A 6094-nucleotide genomic window follows, 5' to 3' on the forward strand; every position below is an offset into this window, starting at 1 on the left:
TAGATGATAGAGAACTACCAGTCATACATTCACTCAACAAACATTTATGGGGCACACTATGTGCCAGGCAACACAGGCAGCACCAAGAATGCAGACGTTAGAGACAGCCTACCTGTCCTGGAGTATCTCACATTTGAGTGGGAGACACAGACGAGGAAACAGGAAACTGTAATATGTGTAATCAGCACTAAAGAAGAGAAAAGCACTGGACACAGTGAGAGGCCAGAGGATGGGGAGCTCACTCAGAATCAGGAGCAGAGGGGCAGTCAGAGACTGTGCCTGGAGGAGGTGATACCCAACGCACTGAATGGTGAAGAACTAGGAGAAATTATATCGGTATAAAAGGGAAGAATGGCATTCCTAGGCAGCAGGAATCGCCTATGCAAAGGCATGGGAATGAAAGAGCATAGGCCAGCAAGTACTGGGATCTGGTGCAGCACAGTGGGGGTTAAGAAGAGGAGTGGTTAGAGTATGAAGGCTCTTGTCGCAGAAGCTAAGGATTTTGGATGTTATTTTAAAAACAGCTAGAGAATCATCAAAAGACTTGGAGGGTGTGTGACTGATCAGATTTGCATTTTGGAAAGATGAGTCTGGCAACCAAGTGAAGAATGGTTTCCCAGAACACGGGATGGGGGAGAAGAGGAGCACAAGGAAGCTAGGGGAGTAGCCCAGTGAGAATGGCGAGAACCTGAATTTAGGTCAGCTCCCAAGGAAAGGAAAAGGAAAACAGAGGCATTTAGGAAGTAGAATTACTGGACATGGTGGCCCACATGGGGGTCCTAGGCAGGGAAAAGGAGCTGATGCTCATGTCCTGACTTGGGTATTGAGTGGGTCAAGTGAGAGACCCCCAAATTAATCTAGAATGAATTTATATTCTGATTGTTGACTCTGTTAGGGTTTTTTTTGAACTTTTTTTTTTTTTTGAGACATGGTCTTGCTCTGTTGCCCAGGCTGCAGTGGTGTGACCATGGTCACTGGAGACCCGACCTCCCAGGCTTAAGGATTCAGAGACTGCAGGACTTCCCAAGCTCCTAGGACTACAGGAGTGCGCCACAACACCCAGCTAATTTTTTAATTTTTTGTAGAGATAGGGTCTCACTATATTGTCAGGGCTGGTCTCAAACTACTGGGCTCTATCCTCTTGCCTTGTGCCACGAGTAGAGATGCAGAATCTGGGCAGAGGAGAAGGTTTGGTGGGGAAACAGGTGAAACCTGTGTGGATTCTCTTGAGTTGGAGGCACCTGCAGACATCTAGGGGGAGAGAGTCAGCAGCAGAGGACAGTAAGCTGTGGGACTAGAGGAGATCTGGACCAGAGATGGAACACTGGACAGTCAAAGTAGCTACTGTGGTTAAAAGCACGGGTGTGGTGGAGATCGCCCAAGGAAAATGTGCACATCAAGAGTGTGTGAACTCCATCTTCCTGTCCCTAGGCATGATGGGCTGAGATAATATAAGTGAAAGCGCTTAGCCTGACGTACGGGTCAGAATGGTTGCTCAATAAATGTTAGTTGGGTGAGTAGTAGGTCAAGAATCGTGAATAGGCCGGGCACAGTGGCTCACACCTGTAATCCTAGCACTTTGGGAGGCCGAGGTGGGTGGATCACCTCCTGAGGTCAGGAGTTCAAGAACAGCCTGGCCATCATGGTGAAACCCCATCTTTAAAAAAATAAAAAAATTAAAAAATTAAAAAAAGAATCATGAATAGGCTGGGTGCATTGGCTCATACCTGTAATACCAGCACCTTAGGAGACCAAGGCAGTAGGATCACTTGAGCTCAGGAACTCAAGACCAGCCTGAGCAATATAGCAAGAACTCATGTCTACTAAAAAATTCTTTTAAATAGCTGGGCATGGTGGTGTGTGCCTGTAGTCCCAGCTACTCAGGAGGCTGAGGTGAGAGGATCACTTGAGCCTGGGAGAGCGAGGCTGCAGTGGGCTATAATCACATCCCTGGACTCCAGCATAGGCAACATGGTGAGACTCTGTCTCAAAAAAAAAAAAATTTTTTTTATTTGAAGCTGTGAGTTTCAAAAAAAAAAAATTTTTTTTTGAGACAGAGTTTCGCTCTTATTGTTCAGGCTGGAGTGCAACGGCTCCATCTCAGCTCACCTTAACCTCCATCTCCTAGGTTCAAACCATTCTCCTGCCTCAGCCTCACAAGTAGCTGATATTACAGGCATATGCCACCACACCCAGCTTATTTTGTATTTTTAGTAGAGACGGGGTTTTTCCATGTTGGTCAGGCTGGACTTGAACTCCCGACCTTAGGTGATCTTCCCGCCTCTGCCTCCCAAAGTGCTGGGATTATAGGAGTGAGCCACCGTGCCTGGTCAAAAAAAAAAAAATTAATAAAATCATGAATAATCATTTAGTCTAATGTTTTGCTACCAAACATAATTGGGAAGTCCTTCTTTTTTTTTTTTTTTGGGACGGAGTTTCGCTCTTGTTACCCAGGCTGGAGTGCAATGGTACGATCTCGGCTCACCGCAACCTCCGCCTCCTGGGTTCAGGCAATTCTCCTGCCTCAGCCTCCTGAGTATCTGGGATTACAGGCACGCACCACCATGCCCAGCTAATTTTTTGTATTTTTAGTAGAGACGGGGTTTCACCATGTTGACCAGGATGGTCTTGATCTCTTGACCTCGTGATCCACCCGCCTCGGCCTCCCAAAGTGCTGGGATTACAGGCTTGAGCCACCGCGCCCGGCCGGGAAGTCCTTCTAATGTGTGTCTTTAATCCTCCTATCATGATTCCAGCCTTTCCTGTCCTCAAGTCCTGATTATCTTGCTCACTATATGCACCAATGATTTACTCTCTCTCCCTGCCTCCTACACTCTCCACTGTCAGATAGTTTCAAGCTGTTTTATTTTCAGACAGACTTCGTCATTGCCATCAGCTGCCTATTTGAGGCATTTTTATCAAATATTGTATTTGTGTAGCTAAACCATAACGTTCTGTAGAGGAAAGCAATGGCACAGGTAATCCAAAAATGACACATTAAAATGACCTCTAATTGGCTTGGGAAGTTGTTTTTGGTCCTTGCGTCTGAACATAGGTGCGTTAGATGTTCCAAAAATCGAATTCAGGGAAAATGGTCATAGTAGGGGAGAACTGATCCACAAAGAACTTGCCTAGAAACTTCTGAATCGTTTCATTCTACTGTCTTCTCTTCATCCTTCTCTTCATCCCTCATTTTCTCCACTCATCCATTCCATCTATCCATTCTCCAGTCCATCCATTCATCTATCCATCTATCCTCCTTCATCCACCCATCCTCCAAGTCCATCCATCTGTTCACCTGTCCATCCATCCATCTATCTAAAAACATCTTTGAGAGCCTACGCAATGCCAGACACTGCACTAGGTGCTGAGGTCTACAAAAACGAATGGGACTTGGAACCAAGAAACTTCCAGTCTAAATGGAAACACCCAAGATTTAAAATAACTCTTTGGTTTTATAAGGAGTTTAGCTGGGCGCTGTGGCTCACACCTGTAATCCTAGCACTTTGGGAGGCTGAGGTGGGGGGATCACCTGAGGTCCGGTGTTAAAAACCACCCCCGCCATCAGGGGAAACCCCCATTTAAAAAAAAAAAAAAAAAAAGAGTCTCAAGAGGAAAAAAAGAAAAAGAAAAAGAACTCTACCTGATAAGTGCTCTAAAAGAGTAATTAGGAGAAAAAGAAAAAAAAAGAATAATTAGGAGAGAGAATACAACTCTTTCTAGAGAAACCAAGGAAGCCTTCATAAAAGGGGGAGTCTGTTTTTTTTCTTTTTTTTTGAGATGGAGTTTCACTTTTGTTGCCAGGCTGGAGTGCAATGGCGCGATCTTGGCTCACCGCAACCTCCACCTCCTGGGTTCAGGCAATTCTCCTGCCTCAGCCTACCAAGTAGCTGGGATTATAGGCATGTGCCACCACGCCTGGCTAACTTTGTATTTTTAGTAGAGATAGGGTTTCTCCATTGCTTTCTTTCTCTCTGTCTTTTCCATCATTCTGATTTTTTTTTTCCTTTATCTGGTAAGAGGGTGAAAGGACTATAAGATAGAAATTAAGATTTTTAGCTCAAAAGTCTTCTTTCCTATAGAATTTTCAGAAGCTCTAAAACCAATAAGAAAATACTAAACATGTAATGTGGTCAAGTTTTTAAATCCACAGCATCCAGACCACCCTGCAGGAAGGCCTTTCTCACTCTCCACATGTTCTAAAATTATGTCACTGTCTGTAAGTGGGGGGACAATTAACTGGCCTCAAGAACCTCTTCTTGTTTTGGGATGCAGCAGAGTGCTGAGAGCCGACCGGGAAAAGGAATTGGAAACAACGTCCCAGCTCTCCTCCCACCCTCGATCCCTCTGGCCGCTCTAATTGAGGCCTGTCACAGGGAGAGCAGGCAGCTGCAAATTGCATTCATCAACAAATTACAGCCAATTACGGCCCAGCCCCAGCCTACTGGGGGTGACATAAGGCCAGTCAGGTAATCCCTTCTCCTGATTCAGCAGTGCCAAAGGTTTTGGGCTCCCAGGGTCACTTTCTGCAGTCCAGAACCCAACCTTTACCCTAGGCCTGCACCCTGCCCTCCGACAATCCCTCAGGGAAGACAGGGCTTCCCCCAACCCTCGAGAAGTCTCTAGGGCACTTCTCTCAGCCATCACGGAAGTTCACCCAGTGATCTAGGCCCAATCTCTGTTTTTTTGTTAGGTTATAGACATGTTGGTTTTATTCGAAAGAATAAAATGCTTGACAAACTGAAAAATATGGAAGGCTTCATCAGTTTGTGTTATCATCCTTAAGCAGGGGCCCTGCTAATCCTCTCTATATCATTCCAATTTTAGTACATGTGTGGCTGGAGCCAGTACGCTACTGCTGTGCTTTAAGCTGAGTTTTCTCCAGATTTGGTCCTTGCTGGGACTGATTTGTTGGCACTTCAAGGGTCTGCAGAGAACTCTTTGCTTGTTGGCTTTGGGCCAGCTTAACTCTGCCATCTTTCTGCCCCTCCTTACAACATTGGGCCAAAGCTAGGGTGAGGTTAACATGAAACCTGTGGAGGTGTAATGGAAGTGTCACCTCCCAGAAGGACAGGTATGTGGCCACCCACACCTGTCCACAGCTCCTTCTTCACTCCCCTCCCTGGAGCCAGCAGCTCTGGTTTCAACAGTGCAAGGGTGTGTGTGTGTGTGTGTGTGTGTGTGTGTGTGTGTGTGTGTGTTTGCATGCACGTGCGTTTATGAGACATACCACAGGACATTCATATGCTAGGGACAGAAGGATGGGGAGGGCATGATGCTGGCCCCTCTCTGTTTGATCTTTACTGTAAAATTGCAGCCAAATGCTCTCAAATAATGTTCTTTCTTTCCCTCTCTTGCTTTTCCCCTCAGGACTCTGGCACTTCTACAAATAGGGCCGTGCCAGAAGAAAAGGAAGTTTCAGTGGTCAGTCCATCCATGCCCCCCCGCCCCCGAAACAATAATCTCTTCCTCTCTCCCAGCCCCTGTTTGAATTAGGGAGGGGGTAGGGAAAGGAGGCATCTTTCTGTCCTGATGTTTCTGAGGAATCCAGTCCATAGGTACCCTTCCTCTTCTAGGGAATGTATCCTGTGATGTTTAAGTAGGAATCAAGCCTTAAGAATGAATTTCCCTTGAACTGTCCTTTCTCCACCACAGGAGGTGGGATGGGTATACCCAGTAAAGGGGAAAGAGCAAGAGAAGGGGTTAGGTTGCATGTCCCTAAAGATACCAAAGCTTTCTGCCTAGGGGAGCAGTGGGGCTCAGATGACCCAAAGACAAGGAAAGAGGTCAACAGGAATGACTCAGTAGCCCCAGCCTCCTGGAGACTCTTGAAGGAACTCAAGGTTTCAACCTGATAAACCTTCTCAAGACAGACAAGGCAGGATCAGAGGTAGGTATCCTGGGCTACGTAGTGAGACCCCGTCTCTACAAAAAATGGTCGGGCATGGTGATGTGCTCCTGTGGTCCCAGCTGAGGTGGGAGGATCGCTTGAGCCCAAGAGTTCAAGGCTGCAGTGAGTCATGATCATGCTACTGCACTCCAGTCTGGGTGACAGAGTGAGACGCTGTCTCAAAAAAAAAAAAAAAAAAAAAAA

General features: G+C 46.3%; 1 non-coding gene across 1 annotated transcript; it reads right to left on the reverse strand.

The window, feature by feature from the left end:
• Nucleotides 1-4743: 4743 nt before the first annotated feature.
• LOC116553530 lies at nt 4744-4853 on the reverse strand. The gene has a single exon (XR_004269782.1). It is a non-coding gene; the product is annotated as a U6 spliceosomal RNA (small nuclear RNA).
• Nucleotides 4854-6094: the final 1241 nt, after the last annotated feature.

This window comes from Sapajus apella, unplaced genomic scaffold, assembly GCF_009761245.1.
Source record: "Sapajus apella isolate SASKATOON/1434 unplaced genomic scaffold, GSC_monkey_1.0 scaffold12, whole genome shotgun sequence".
Classification (NCBI taxonomy): Eukaryota; Metazoa; Chordata; class Mammalia; order Primates; family Cebidae; genus Sapajus; species Sapajus apella.